The sequence below is a fragment of the Myripristis murdjan genome, chromosome 8 (assembly GCF_902150065.1).
Source record: "Myripristis murdjan chromosome 8, fMyrMur1.1, whole genome shotgun sequence".
Classification (NCBI taxonomy): domain Eukaryota; kingdom Metazoa; phylum Chordata; class Actinopteri; order Holocentriformes; family Holocentridae; genus Myripristis; species Myripristis murdjan.
Window position 1 is genome coordinate 14,159,203 of NC_043987.1, and position 17,372 is coordinate 14,176,574.

The window sequence follows — 17,372 nt, forward strand, 5'->3', positions numbered from 1 at the left end:
TCAATGTAAATATGCTTGAATACATCTGTAGATGTAATAGATCATGTTTCCAAAGGGACTCACACATTTGACAACCATATGTATTACAAACCAACAGAGTACATGAGCGGCTCGGAACGGAAGAAATAGTCGCACCAAACTCACGTAGTAACGGCAATTCGCTTGCACCACCCCGCTCCAACCATCCCTGCGGCCCGCACCTCGCACCAAATCGCTCACCCCAATTCCTTTAATGATGATTCTGGGTTACAGTACAATAGGTGAACAGGCAGGCAGTCAGCAATAGGCTATCCCATAGCTAACTTTGCCCGCCCAGACAAGCTGCACAACAACATAAAACAAGCGACGTCTACATTAACGTTAGCTAAAGTTACCATGGTTAAAATAAGGCTAACAGTTAACGGTATTCCAACAAGACCATCAGATAACGTTAGCATGACAGCACATAACTTACCTGTTCCGCAGGCAAATCTGTGATGTGTCATCCAGATGCTTAAGTAATCCACTGAGGTCACAAGTCAGCAAGTGACGGCAACTGTTTGAGTCTGTTCATAAATCCAGAGTCCATTGACGGCGTGGTGGCTGGTAGCCTACTACAGGAGGCTTTCTTCTTGACAGATAGCTCTGGCAGAGAAACACTAGGCCTAGCGTTCAGGATTAGGCAGCTAAATTTATAGATTTCTAGCAACTTGGCAGTTTGAAGTGGATGATAAAAAGCGCTTACAAAACTTGCAAGAGCAGGGGTAATTCAACACTTGCTCCGCACCGGAGCAATGGAATGGCAATAAAGAAACCCGCACCACCGCACCGTGTTAAATAACAAGGCACCGCTCCTTGCTCACTCCAGCTCCGAACCGCTCATGAACACTTCAAACCAGTAAGAAAATTGATTGTTTATGTTTGTATGTCCTGTAACTAATAAGAACATTTATGTAGCACATAATAAAATAAGATCATCCAAAAACTATTTCTTCCCACCATAGATTCTATTTTGAAAACTAGGCCTACACTGTAAACTTCTGCTATGAATATGGGAGGAATTGGAGAAGAAGCATGTATATTTTACATTTTGCTGTTCACAACACCTGTTGGTCACTTTCAAAAACACAAACACTTCTGAGTGATTGTGTTTTTTTGAAAAAAAAAAAAAAAAATCTCTCCCTGTCTTTTCTGTGTTTCTGTATCGTTGTATTCACATGGGTTGTGGGACAAGACTAATTAACGGGATTGGTAGTCTTATTTACATTGTAGAGATTTACATTAAGCTGATGCACTGACTCAGAGTGAAGGAAACAACAAATTAAACCTATATTACTACATCCAATAGCCATACCAATACTAAGCAACATGGGTCAAAGCAATAAAACTTATGTAGTTTTATTCTTGGAATAAAACAATAGTCAGATTTGATGCATGAAATTCAGGAGAGCATGCACTGAGGAATAACAAATTGTAGATTCCACCATGTTATGAAAACCACCTGATTTATGATATAGTGATAATCCATCATGAAAATCAATGTAATTCCAATCACTTATCTCTCTGTCTTTTTATATTGTTGTTCACATGGGGCCTGCGATGCACTGAGGCATGTATGGCCTTACAAGACAAATTAACAGGATGGGCAGAGCTAGCCCCATTTACATTGTAGATTTATGTTGAACCCATCATGGAACTCATACAAAGGTTTAGTAGCACATTGTTGAGCCTGAAAGCAATCCAAATCCACAAATATCCATTAAAATATCCATTTTTCTAAAAGTTTTTTGTGGTCACTTTGTAAATAAAATCACACATGTTTACATTCATTCCATAATTTGTGTAAGTGGTAAGTTATTGCGATAGCTTACCCATGATCTCTGTGTCACACAGGCTGAAGGTAGCAGAACCCAAATGCAGACCAAAATAATTTTATTTCTCTTTGTAAATTTAATTATCTAGAAACTATCACACAACAAAGTGGTGTTACACAATAAATCCATATTTGGCAGTTTTTGGAAGAACCTTTTCTTAACTTAATACCATAAGCATTAGCAGGGAGGTTGCATGCCAATCTTGCCCTTCAGTGATCATGAAACTATTCTATTCTATTCTGTTCTATTCTATTCTATTCTATTCTATTCTATTCTATTCTATTCTATTCTATTCTATTCTAATGTATCTGTCTGCCTAGCTCAAGTAAAAGGGGGACTTTTTGTCAGGACAGAAATGGTGTCCTGTAAAACAAACCTATGCTCACCAAATACTCTTTCAAACATCAAAGCTATGTTACATAAGCACTCACCCAAGTCCAGTGGCACAAGGGATAGTTATATCAGATCTTACGTATTGACAGAATGTCAGGAACAGTCACTCAAAGCTACATGAACAAAGAAAGGCACTACGGTGTTAACAGCAGTAAGCTATCATAATGCAGTTCAATCATTTCTAACCGTACTTAGTTCCTCCTTAGTTCCTCCTTATACCATGTCTGTAAGCTTGATTTGTGTAGTGGAGTTTTGGATAATTTGCACTTTATTGATGAGTTTGGAGCATAATCTCTGGCGTAAACTGCTACACTAGTACGGTTGAGAGGTGACAAATGTATGTATTATGATTTCAGCACTGGAGGAGGAGAGTGATGGGTGGAGTCGGGAGATTTTGTGAAACTGGAAAATGCATGTGATGTTTTTGGTGTGAGGTTTAAAGGATAGTGAATTGTCCACAGTGGCAGCGAGACTTCTGACTGAACAGGACCGAGGAACTGGATAAGCACATGGATGTGTTTCATTTTGCTCACTGGGTCAGCACCTGTTGCACATCTGGCTGGCCATGACAGGTCTCCTCTCTCTCTGGTCCCTCCCAAGATTTCTTCATTTGTTTCCCCTGTTACAGCTGGATTTTTCTTGGGAGCTTTTTCTAGTCGGCAAGGTGGGTTAAGTGTGGGGGTGTTGTTTGTTGTAAACCTATGGGCATATAAAGCCCTTTGCGACTGTAAAGTATTATACTGCACTTTAAATAAATTTGAAAACAATTTTCTTTGAAATAATGGCCATGACTTCTGTGTTACTTTCCCTGATTTTGAGAAAGTTATTGGCCATCCAGAATTTGATGTCATGCAGGAAGCTAATAAGGGAAGCTGGGGGCAGGGCGGAGTGGGCTTGGAGGAACTGTGTATCGTCAGCATAATGGTGGAAACTTATGTGGTGGGGATGCATGTTTCGTCCAAATAGGAGATAAATGATGAACAGAAGCAGTCCACGCACTGACCCCTTGGGGACACATTGATTAACTGCAGCTGACTTGGACTGATGTTGCTTCAGTTGCACAGAGTGTGGTCTACCAGTTAGGTAGGCAAGTGAGACAGGCAGGAGGAGACCAAAACTGCACTGGGTGTCTGCAGCGGAGAGGAGAGTGTTGGTGATTTTGATGAGGAGGGTCTCTGTGCTGTTTTCGGGGAGTAAACCAGCTTAAAAGGGTTTGAGGAGGTGGTTATTGTCTAAGAGGGCTGCTATCATTCTTTCAAGAACTTTGAAAAGGAATGGTAAGTTGGAGATGGGAAGGAAATTGTTAAGGGTAGTTGTGATCTGTACCAGGCTTTTTGAGTGTTGGTGTGATAGCAGCCATTTTAAGGGAAGGGTGTGCAGAGCTGGACACCAGAGAAGAGTTGATGATCTGGGTTATTAGTCTGGAGGAGACACTTTAACTAGAGTGGCTGGCAGAGTGATAGTGCATTTATCTTTTTCCTTTTTAGCTTGGCCAGGTACCACAAATAATACGGCTTTGTGATCAGAGATGGGAAGTAGCAACTCAGTGAGATTGAGTGGAGTCAGACCAGGGAAGCAATCTAAGTCCAGAATTTGTCCTTTATTATCAGTGGGGAAGATGACATGTTGATTAATGTCAAGGCATTCCAGTAGTGACTGAAGGTCTGTAGTAAAACTGCTGCAGGAGGAGTCAATGTGGATGTTAAAATCCCCCAGGAGCACCATATTTGGTGAAATGGTGCATGCAGTGGACAACAAGGTAGATAATTCAGAAAAGAGCTGATGGTTTGGATGGGTAGTAAATGGTTACAACAATAAGTAGCTCAAAACCAGATAGTTTGACAGCCAGGTATTCAAAGGAATTGTGTTGAGGGAGATTGACAGTGGTGGTTTTTAAAGTAAACCCATCTCAGCATGCACAGGGTGCAAGGCAGGGAAACACCCTGGGTAGGTTCTCAGTTCATGGGAAACAGGACATGCCATGTAACAAACAGAAGTATATCCAGACACAAATGCCATTAATATACATCATGCGTTGTAGTGCCATAGCTCCACCACAAGGTTGCAGCACTGAATCAGATATGTTGACATTCCAGTTAATGCATTTTACAGTAACATGTCTTACTTCAGAGAGGCAACAAGAAATATAAGGCTGGAATGTTAAAAACAGTATAAAAATAAAATCACAGTTTAAGCAAATATTGTAATTCACTTTCACTTTTAGTGGGAAGTTGTTTCAAGCATGTGCATGTGATCAGTGATGATCCATAACCCTGCTTTAGCAATGGGATAAACCCAATATACAGAATTACCTATATACTGTATATATCTATCTAAACCACTGATGCCTACAGTATATAGAATGCAACATTAGACCTAACCACTTTTGTGTAAAATTAAAACAAACCCCAGTTTTAACCATTGAACTGTCTCTTAAATGATGATCATAAAAGGACATTCCCTGAATCCTCATTAATTGTTATGATAATGGTTATTTGTTGTCACAGTACATCATGTTTGTGGGTGTGGCTGAGATATGTGGATAAACATGGAATATAGGCTAAAGAGTGCCTAAAGAAACCGATATGGCACTCACCACTATGGTCTCATCCCTTTACGCCTAACCAGAAAACAAGTGATCCATTTATCCTATGTAATGATGCTGGACTGACTGGGCTGGTGGCTGCCCACACTGGCTGCACAAATTTGAGAATGAATGAATGACCAACTAGGTGTCCTTGAGCATGGAACTTCTACAAATCTGTTTTACAGTTTCCAGCAGTAGAAGAAAGTGGTTGTATTCACCTTGGATATACTCACATTGACCACTTGCTACTGTTCTGTTCTGGATTAAAAACAAAAATAAAACCAAACCAAACCAAAACAAAACAAACAAAAATACAAACAAACAAAAACTCTTGATGGTTCAACTTAATAGGTTTGTAACAGCCTTGAAATCCATTGCCAGCAGCTGTATCATACTGATTTGAAAACTGAGCAGTCCCTATAGGCTGGGTAAATGAGAGAGACATGAAATATTCTGTAATGCTCATTTTAAATATAACTTATAGGTTATGTACTGAGGGTAGTCCACTGAGGATGCATGCTCTTTTTCAGCAATGTTGCTCCACTCTCACACAGTTACACATATTCACACCTGGGAGCTGCCCAATACAACCACGGTATTCATTGCTGGCCACTGAGCAGCTCCACTGGGGCAGCTGGGATTAAGTGCCTTGCTCAGGAGCATATCATCCATGGATTTTTGAGGGAGAGGAGAGCGCTGTTCACTTTTCTAACCTTTAGTTTTAATGTAAGCTGTCTTAATCAATGGCCAGATTTGACAGGCAAAAACAGCTTGTTTTTATTGTGTGAAAACTGTGACATTTGATACACCATAGGTTTTTAATACCATATGCTCAGCAGCATTTTTCACAGGTCCCAGTCAGTGCAGAAACAATAGTTCACACATGGATAAAAATATTCAACCACGTGCTGAAAAGCTTCACACCCACTTCTTGTTTAAAAATAAATAAATATATACAGTACAGGCCAAAAGTTTGGACACACCTTCTCATTCAATGCGTTTTCTTTATTTTCATGACTATTTACACTGTAGATTCTAACTGAAGGAATCAAAACTATGAATGAACACATGTGGAGTTATGTACTTAACAAAAAAAGGTGAAATAACTGAAAACATCTTTTATATTCTAGTTTCTTCAAAATAGCCACCCTTTGCTCTGATTACTGCTTTGCACACTCTTGGCATTCTCTCGATGAGCTTCAAGAGGTAGTCACCTGAAATGGTTTTCACTTCACAGGTGTACCTTAGTGGAATTTTTTGCTTTATCAGCGGGGTTGGGACCATCAGTTGTGTTCTGCAGAAGTCAGGTTACTACACAGCCGACAGTCCTATTGGACAACTGTTAAAATTCATATTATGGCAAGAACCAATCAGCTAACTAAAGAAAAATGAGTGGCCATCATTACTTTAAGAAATGAAGGTCGGTCAGTCCGGAAAATTGGAGACTGCGCGAATCAGGCCTTCATGGTCAAATAGCTGCTAGGAAACCACTGCTAAGGAGAGGCAACAAGCAGAAGAAATTTGTTTGGGCCAAGAAACACAAGGAATGGACATTAGACGAGTGGAAATCTGTGCTTTGGTCTGATGAGTCCAAATTTGAGATCTTTGGTTCCAACCGCCGTGTCTTTGTGAGACGCAGAAAAGGTGAACGGATGGATTCCACATGCCTGGTTCCCACTGTGAAGCATGGAGGAGGAGGTGTGATGGTGTGGGGGTGTTTTGCTAGTGACACTGTTGGGGATTTATTCAAAATTGAAGGCACACTGAACCAGCATGGCTACCACAGCATCCTGCAGCGACATGCCATCCCATCCGGTTTGCGTTTAGTTGGACGATCATTTATTTTTCAACAGGACAAAGACCCCAAACACACCTCCAGGCTGTGTAAGGGCTATTTGACCAAGAAGGAGAGTGATGGAGTGCTGCACCAGATGACCTGGCCTCCACAGTCGCCAGACCTGAACCCAATCCAGATGGTTTGGGGTGAGCTGGACCGCAGAGTGAAGGCAAAGGGACCAACAAGTGCTAAACACCTCTGGGAACTCCTTCAAGACTGTTGGAAAACCATTTCAGGTGACTACCTCTTGAAGCTCATCGAGAGAATGCCAAGAGTGTGCAAAGCAGTAATCAGAGCCAAGGGTGGCTATTTTGAAGAAACTAGTCAGTTATTTCACCTTTTTTTGTTAAGTACATAACTCCACATGTGTTCATTCATAGTTTGGATTCCTTCAGTCTGAATCTACAATGTAAATAGTCATGAAAATAAAGAAAACACATTGAATGAGAAGGTGTGTCCAAACTTTTGGCCTGTACTGTATATATGTATATATATATATATATATATATATATATATGTATACCGGTATATATATATGTGTGTGTACACACACACACACACACACACACACACACACACACACACACACATATTCTATCCATGCTGCAGCGTAAGAATAAAGAAAACATTGTGCCTTTTACACCAGGTTTCATCAAGTTCACTCATGCAGTACTGATTTATCCATTGTTTGCTGATAGCTTGTCTATGTTATAGTCTACTGGGTGTGTACGATAAACACATTTTTAACTTTCCCTCCTTTACATCACTGATAAAACCTCACAACACCAGTGATTATGTGTAGCATGTATGTGCAAGAGATTATGTGCACACATGAATGTGCATGAAATCATCTTCTTAAGCTTTCATGTTTTCTCTCTGTTAATGTGACTAATAACGATCCCTGTGCCCAAAGAATACAGGTATGCATATTTGAGATTGTATGTGAATGCATGTGTGCTGGTATAGACACGTGTGTGTGAGACTGTGTGCAATCAAATTCCTGTTTAATGTTGTGTAGTGTCTGTACGGATCAGCTGGAACATTGCGTACTGTCTGCTTCAGTGCCGATTGCATCCCAGTTGAATCTAGTGATGCTCTGAACTATAAATGGCTGGCCAGGCATGAGGCCACTGATGATACAGTCAGTGCTCACACTCTGAAAACCTTGTTTAGTAGGAAACTACACTTTTGTTTGACTTTAAGTGAGCCAAGCCTTAGATAATATAGTGCTTTCAGTCAAAGGAAGGCCTGTGTGTCAACAGCTGGGAGATCCAGTAAAAGGTGTTGAAAAAAGTGCTGTATGCAATTTTGACCATTAGATGGTGTTCTACTGAGCCGCCATGAATTATCAGCCACCAGATGAGGCTTTTTGTTTGAATGAGGCTTGGTTGAGTGTTTTTAACTTAGCTACATATGATATATGTTGTGTAACTGAAAAACAAATGTAAAATTCAGTCCTTAGTTCCTTAAATGCAATAATAACTGAAAACAGAGTAAACAAGTCCAGGCCTTCAAGAGCTTGAAATGTGTGTGCAGCTAACACCAAATTTGCTGTGCCGCATCAGCCTGGCTATGTGTGTGACAGGAGCGTGGGGAAGGGGATTTTATTCCAGAACAAATCAAAAGAGGGGAGGTCAGCCTTTAAAAAGAATAAATACTCACACGAACTTAAATACATTTTTCACAAAAGTTTTGACCACATTACATTGGATCTAATTATAAAGTTGTGTGATCTGAACGACAACTCTGGGGCAGATCAATTTTGAGCAGTATGGGTTGCACTAGGTTCATCAAGACTTGTTTAAAAAGCATAATGTAGGCTGTAGGTGAGGTCTTAAAATTGATTAGCGATGAATAGCCTGAGGTTTATGCCTCATGCCAATAATTTTTCACATACAGAAAAATTCAGAACTAATAAAACTGATCACTGGCCAAGCTTCGTGTTACTTTGTTTTATCTGAATATGTTGTGAAGTGTTTTGTCTTTTATTCACCAGAATACTGGCACCAGGAGCAGGGAGGAGACAAGTGGAGGAGAATCAGGTGATGTCTTAAAACAGTGATTGAGACAGCGCAAAATCAGAGCAGCAGGTGGGGGTTTAAAATGGATTTGTGGTGAATTAATGAAAGTTTATGCCTTAGTTTTAAAATGGACTAAGTTGATATTAAGGGCCATTTGCCTACATGCAACACTGTAAACATATATGTTTAGGAGCAAAAAAGCAACAGCATTATGATGACAGGGCTATGGATATACTGTGAAATACTTAGTCTAAGAAATTACCAAGGCTGATATTTATGATCTATCTACTTCTTCCAATTCTTTCATAGTTCAGGCTTTATAGGGTTAATAATCTGCTTCGATCTAGTTTCACTTTAAAGAGCTGATGAAGTGATGGAAAAGCAGGTAACAGTGCGCTACGAATGAGTTAGTAGATAATATCCAAGAGGTATTATCTACCACCTATCACCTGTCACAACTACCCGTCTCGCCATATTTCTGTTGTCAGTATAATTGTTTAAAAGGTTCACATCTGTTGTGTAAACTTTGTGGCTCCTTGCTGGAGCCATAAAATACAGTGATATTAACTTTTGAATTCTGCTGTCTTAGTGGACTGAGAGTGAAATTGCATAAGTACAATTATTGTCAAGTCAAATTTAGAAAAGTCTTCAAGATTAATGTTACACTAAATCAAACGACCATCCATTCTGATATGACAGGCTCAGTACAATCTCCTCCTAAGATAGTAGAAAGTAAAGGACAGGGAGAAGAGAGAAAAATGAGAGAATGCTGTGCTCAGGGTTACAGTGTCTCTCCCTCTCTCGCTCTCTTTGCTCCTCTCCTCACTACTATACTTGGTTACCATGGAAACACTCTTGCAGCGCTTGAGTCGTGAGGCCAGTCGGCCGAGATATCCCGTTGGGTAAACAATCCTGCGATCTGAACTGAATATGTTGGGTATGCGTCAGACTTCGTCAAATTATTTAGAAATCAACCCAAGGATGTAAGTGCCTGAACCAAGGGTGGAGCCGAGACAGCAACTACAACAACTGGAAACATTTTCTGGCATGAGATCTGAAAACTCAAAATTTATTTAATTCACTGACATTTACACAACAGATGTGAACCTTTTAATCAATTATACTGACAACAAAAATATGGCAAGACAGGTAGCTGAGACAGGTGATAGGTTGTAGATAATATCTCTTGGATATGATCTACTAACTCATTTGTAGCGCACTATTACCTGCTTTTCCATCACTGTTGCATCACTTCATCAGCTCTTTAAAGTGAAACTAGATCTAAACAGATTATTAATATCCTGTGGTGAGAGGTCATAAACATCAGCCTCAGCCATATCTTAGACTAAGTATTTCACGGTATATCCTTAGCCTACCTTCACAGTACAGTCCCATTTTGCTGAACAGTCCTTTGCTAACTGCTTGGTTCCTTATCATCAACGTAATTGAGACTCCATTTCAATGTATGCAGTTATTTATTGCTAATGAAGACAACTTGAAAGAGGGCAGCTATCCTTCTTGAGCATACAGGGCAGTATTGTAAACCCTGTCCTGTTGCTACTGATGTTGTGTCATTAATAAGAAGACCACTAGTGTACTGTAAACTGTTGACCAGCGCTGCTCCCACCATGAATATTCATTCAAGTGGAGCGGCCAGTTGTTCATGATCATTAAATGGACCTAGCTGCCCTCATCCGCCACCTATCTTTGATCCACTGCTACCTCTGTCTGATTTCTCTGTAGCGTAGTTCATAAGGGATTTCAACCTTAAATTATACCACCAGCATTAGCAAAATCTTCCTTCTGTCATCAACTGGCAGGGGGCCAATGACCAAAGAGAGCTGATCCAAAACAACGCGGACAGTAGGGATGAGAGTCTTGGTCTCCCACTTTGACAGAGCCTGCATGTGATATTAACGAGTTTCTTATGTTGCACAGATAGGAATAACTGCTCCTGTATTATAAAGAGAGGCAATATGGTCAATAATAATAATAATAATAATAGTAAGGAGAAATTCCTGAGAATGTTACTGGTAAAAAAACACTAAACAAGCATTGTAATTTGAGAAGTTTTACCAGTTTAAGGTGAGGTAGTGGTGTTTAGATTTTAGGCTGATACCCTGGCTGATGTGCCCTTTTACAGTGTATGGGATGCTCATACTGACGTTAAAAATAGAAAGAACAATGAACCCATGGATTATGCAATCAAGAAAAAAAGTCATTATATCCTGCAGTGTATTTGCAGTGAAACTCTGTGGGTAAATGGTCAGCCCTGCCTCTATTTAGCCTGATAGAGTCAAGATACTCAAAAACAAAAGTGGAACTAACACTGACAGTCAAAAGACAACACTAGGTGTTGTACCCTCTTGGAAACTGACCCTTGAACTGGCAGCTCAGCAAATAGGGTGGGCACTTTAACAAAGGGGTATTGTTGGTCAACTGTAACAAGGTCAAAGATGTCTTGATCTGGATGCAAACATGCCTGCATAGCACAAAGCCACACCACTGGAAAAGAGGAAGCTGGCAGTGGAGGAAATACATCACCGGGAGGAGCTGGCAAGACATGCCAAAGCAGTTTCCCAAGCTAAGCGGGGAAAATGGATCAAGTGGGAGAATGGAAAAATGCAGTTGGAAGGAACTCTGGAACTGGGAGGCATTTAAAATTAGATTCACCACTGAGGAACTCTACGTCATAACCCGAAAACTGCGTACATGACCCTACCTGGCCTCTCAGTAACACTTAGTTTCCCGGGAGTGAACTAAGTGCTAACCAGAAGCATTTGAGAACAACCGACAAGAGCATGTTTTTTGCTTATAAAGAAAAATAATTGATAATTAATTCTTCATATTATCCTCACACACAAGAAAGATTAAAAAAAAATTTTAAAGTAATGAAGACATTATTAGGCAAAGTAAGCATACATGGGCCAGCAACTTTCAAATCTCTCAAATTGTCAGCAAGCACTAGACCTTGTTGACCAAACTTGATTTGGTTTGGTTGTCTGCTAAAATGTTATATCTGATTTATTGGAGAGGGTCAGCCAACCCTTGACCTAATGATTGTTGTTATAATTTCATTTCTGAACTCATGAATAGGAAGGGGGAACGCTACTTGCTTGAATTTGAACCAGTGACTCTGTAACTGCAGACTCTCAGTAACACAGTGGAAAATGCAAAAAATGTTTCTCTCTTTCTGTCTTTTTTGGACATCCATACTGTGATGTAAAATGTTGTTGCCATTTGACCCTGTTTATGACTGCTGCTCTTTTCCTTTAAACCAGGGCTGGCCAGATGATTTCTAAGTAGCCTGAGGTTACACACATATAATGGTATTACTATTGGACATCAACTCATCCAACCTTAGGTCACACATTGCAAAAATTTCAAACTATCCCTTTAATATTTATGTCTTTCTGTTCCTCTCACTCTGTTTTACGCCATATCCTCTAAGTTTATCTCTCTTACACTACTTCCATCTGGGCCTCCTCCTTTTTGCTCATTTTCCCCTTCTCTCTCTCAGCCTTGGTTTCCCTATTCTCCTCTCATTCATCATCATTCATCAATATTCTCTCTGACACAGAAAATCAAATATTTTAAGGTGACCAGAGTTGTCACAAAGCTTTAGGCCAGTTAACTCCACCAACAGAGCTGGGCCAGGGTTGTTTTTCACCCCACTCTGATTGTTTGTTAACAGTGTATCTCAAAAAGTCATGCGTTGTGGATTTGCACAAAAGTGTGAGGAAATGTTGGTCCAGGCAACAAAGAGGTGAAAAACTTGTCTTACTACTCAGCAGGAAGGCGTAGCAGTCCGCATGGTTTCCCATAAAAAACCCAACAAAAACATAAAACCTCCAAACAGGTTCCACAAAGTGGAAAAGTTGATCAATAGCAAGGACAAAGTCATCAACTTTTCATAGTTACTGGCCAAAGGAAGACATGCTAATTGGCATGAGGTATCACTAAAAGACTTATGGCTTCTGAACTGATTCAGGTAAAGTCATCAAAGTCTGTGTGCCTATCAGCAGTCCTAAGAAGAAGCAGACCCTCTACTATGGGCCAAGTCACATAGTGTAGCAATGACTGACTAAAATTCTTAAAAATGGGCAGAATTTGAACAGGCATATTTTGTCCTATTTCACGTGATCATATCTTGTTCCTATTTCCTCTGTCATGAAAAAAGTCAAGCTCTTGATTTATATGGACAGGGTGAGGAACTCAGTCCTCTGGGAGGAGTGGAGACGCTACTCCTCCATATTAGATGGAGCAAGTTGAGGTGGTTCAGGCATAGGATGCCTCCTGGGTGCCCCCTTGTGGATGTGTTCTGGGCATATGCACCCAGGAAGAGACCCCTGAACAGACCCAGAACACACTTGGCAAAACTGCATATCCCAGCAGGCTGTGGAACACCATGGGGTCGCCCAGGAGGAACTGGTGGATGTGATTGTGGAACAGGATCTCAGTGAGGCAAACTCTCTTACTTTTAAAACCAAATTCAAAACTTAGCTGTTTTCTTTACTTATGGATCATAAAATTTTGATTTGATCACTGAGGGAGGCTCAGTGTCTGCCCGCAGGCTCTCCTGTAGTTTAGTTTAGCCTCTGCTGTTTAGATATCTTGCTCAGCTTCTCTCTTCCTCACCTTCTCAATTTTCAGGTTTGACCATGTTGTTTTCTGTGTTGTTAACCTGTTAACCTCTGTCTGTATGAGTGGCTGTTGTCTGTGTCTTACTGCATAGATGTGGCTCCCATCTTTAGGTCTGTGGTTTGTTCCTGTCCTGAGCCTTCCACAGCAGTTTGCTTTGCTGCATTAATGCATTTATGCACTATATTCTCCCTTTGCTTTATTAAGTCCAAGTATACTCCCTGATGCCCTCTGTAATATGTATTTCTTTGTAATTTGCCCACTAGGTTGGCACCTATTGGACACCTGTCTGGCCATGAAGGGGTGTACTCTCTCTGTGGTCATTCTCAAGATTTACATTTTTTCCTTTTCCACCATGGGTTTTTTGGGGAAGGTTTAAGTTTAAGAAGTCAGGGGTGTCATCCTGGTTTGTTTGTTACATACCTGTGGCCTGAAAAACCCTTTGAGACTGTAAACAGTGACTTGGGGCCCTAAATAAACTTGAACTTGAACTTAATTACCATCCTTATCCTGCTACCACCACGACCTGGTCACAGATAAGCATCAGAAAATGGATGAATGGATGGTCATGGAGATGTATATATCTCTTCTTGTGATTTAAGTTGGTAATTGGAGGAAATTAACTTTTGGTGAAACCTCACAAGTGGAACTGGCATATATTGACAGCTGCACCACACTGGCAGTGGTGCATGCTCTACTGAGTGGCATCTAGTTTTCATTTGTTGAGGTGAGTTTAAGTTAATTTGCCTGTTCATTTTCTCTACCCACTTAATCCATTACAGGCTACAGCCACAACAGTGGCTGGAAACTACCTCAACATATACTGAGCAGCATGCAGAGACACACGTGGACAGGTCGTCAGCCTATTCTAAGGAAAGACTGAGAACAGATTATAGATAGACATATAAATGTGCTTTTCCCCATAGCAGCCATTCAGAAATGAAATAGCAGGGTAAACACAGGTGTTAATAACATTTTAAGGTCTGTCCAATTTTGTGAACCAGACCATGCACAACACCAAGAGCCTAGACCTGTTAGACCTAAATGAAACTGTAACTATTGTGATTAGTAACACCTGTGTTTACCCTCCTGACAAAATTGCTGCTGCTGAAAAGGTCTGTTGTTGATATTCACTGTGTTGTTATGACATTATTACACTACTGTACTATTTAAAATAAACAAGTTTTGTCATTCAGGACAACATATTCCAGTTAGCATAAATCAACAGCGGCAGAGTTGTGCACATTCCGAGCTTAGACCATGTACAGTGGTAAAGAAGACTATGGTCCCCCTAGATTGCATTAATCCTTAATTTTCCAAAACAGTCTTTTTGAGGTTTGGAGCCACACTGCACCAACTGTGTAGCTTAAATGGAAAAATTATGCTGAAGTGGTTTAATCTACAGCATATATTCCAAATAATGAAAAATAATGCCAAGTGCATGAACTCTCTAAGGATGCTATGTCAGGTTTTATATGTCAAGCTCAAGTCACCACAGCCCTACAGTGGGAAATCATTTCAGATGCAATCGATCATAGTTTTTCATTACTGGGACAGTGACATGATTGTTTATTGTTAATGACACACAGTACAGCCTGTTGTGTGTGTAGACACTGACTAACTCATACATGACCATTACTGCATATTCGCCCCAACGGCAGTGATCAATAACAGATTTGTTAACCATTATGCCACGGCAGTCCATTGTGTTACTGCATAACACTACAGGCACCAATAATGAGAAAATATTAATGACAGCCTCAGTACCACAGAAGTCTCTGAAGCGGTCTCTATTGACTCTCTACTGAAAAGACAGAAAGAGAGAAAAAGGCATTAATGAGCTAAGTATACATGTGTATGCATGTGTCTGTGTGTGTTCTTCCTCTGTGAGTAAGAGAGGGAATGGGAGAAAGAAAGAGGAAAAAAGAAAAGTGAGAAAGAAAGGAAGAGGAAGTGTTAATTGAGTATGATCGCAGCATTAACATATTCGTGCACATGGAGCAGCCATAACCAGCCTCACTGCCGCCCACACTCATCAGGGCCTTCACATTCCCAACTCTAGATTTGCATTGCTTTTCCACAGCTTGATTCACAAACTGCTGGAGACTTATCAGCCTCCCACACAACTGCTCCCTCTCTTCATTCTCCCTCTAGTGTCAACTGTTTATGTGAACAAAGCAGACGAATATTATGGATTGAGAAGCTGTGGGTAAGAAAGACAAGAAAATCAAGGAAGTTGCATAGGTGAGAAGGCACCATGAGTATTTCAATGCAAGTCAGCCTTTTGGCTGGTTCACAATTACTGTGAATTGGCACTGTACTATATCTCAGTGGTCTTTGACTGACCACATACACACAGCTGCAGGGAGATAAGTACACACACACACACACACACACACACACACACACACACACACACACACACAAATTCAGACACACACATAATCACATATTTTATTTAAATGTTTTATGCATGCATGCATAAACATACTCTTGTTCATACATCTACGCATGCACACACACACACACACACACACACACACACACACACACACATACACACACACACACACACACACACACACACACACACACACACAGACACACACACACTGAATGCAGGGTGCAGGAAGTGTGCTCTTTTATGAGTAATTACATATGTCTACAGAAGATTGCCAGGAGGGTGACTAATGCCTGTGGTCATATCAGTGGTGTGTGTGCGCGCGTGCACGTGTTTGTGCGTTTAATTCCATTCCATGACAGTTTTCAGCAGAACAGCAGTAAGTTGGAGTAACTGCAGCCACAAAGTGTAGTTGTGTTATCGCAATCAGCTACGCTTCACTGAGAAAAGCCAACTATAGAGGCAAATGCCCTGTTCAACAGTATGGCATAACCTATATCTAGGCAAAGAGGTCTATGACCCCCCCTCCCCTTCTCGTCTCTCTCTCTCTCTCTCTCTCCCTCTCTCTCTCTCTCTCTCGCTCGCTCTGGCTCTCTCGCTGTGCTACTGAGCCTACGACGTTGGCAGAGGATGAAAAAAATCTTCTTCTTCTTTGCTTCAACCAGCGGACGCATAATTTGGAAAGGAAATAATAGGAGGTACAGTATTAAAATGCATCGTTTCTATGACGAGATTTCCACTGTTTGTCATGTAGCCTAGCCTTGCCGTGAAATTGTTCTGATGCGATGGATGCAATCGATGGTAGAGCGAGCATGCACCTGCACTACAGACTCTGCCGCTCTGCTGGATGGAGTCCTCTTGGTGCAACAGTAGCCCATATGGCTGCTTTTTACCAGGGTATTTTAACCATGTTTCCCCCCTTTGTCTAGAACATTCGTTTGCTGTGATTAGAGGTAATGAGAAATGTTTTGTCGTGTGTTTATTGGTGGATATTGGTCTGTGTTTTCTTTTTCTGCTACAGTTGTTGAATATCGTCTGTTGCTTGGTTTAGATACTGAGCTGAAGTGTTTCAAATATGTGATTGTAGATTTTAAGTGTCAGAGGAAACAGGCTCGTGTGTGTGGTGGGTTCTGCGGGGATAGTGCGCGCAATGGACAGATGTGCGAAAGGGATTTAGTATGGAGGGAGGAATCACGCGGGGGATAATACTGGCGCTGTGTGTGTGTGTGTGTGTGTGTGTGTGTGTGTGTGTGTGTGTGTGTGTGTGTTCACGCGCGCGTTCCAGCTAGTGTTTTTTAAGGGCGAACGGCTCCGCTCTCTAACAGTGGGAAATCACCGCTGGCTATGCTGTTGCACGACGGGCGTCACTTTACCTGCAATGAGGGTTTAAGTCTCAGCAGCCCTCTGCTCTCTCTCTCTCTCTCTCTCTCTCTCTCTCTCTCTCTCTCTCTCTCTCTCTCTCTCTCTCTCTCTCTCTCTCTCTCTCTCTCTGTGTGAGTGTGTGTGTGTGTGTGTGTGATCTTGAGAGAGATAGCAAGTGTCCGTGTATTGACCGATCGACCACACGTACCTCACTTCAACCCTGAATCAGATTCTCTTGCCCACACAGGCACGAGTCAACGCAGCAACTACAGTATAA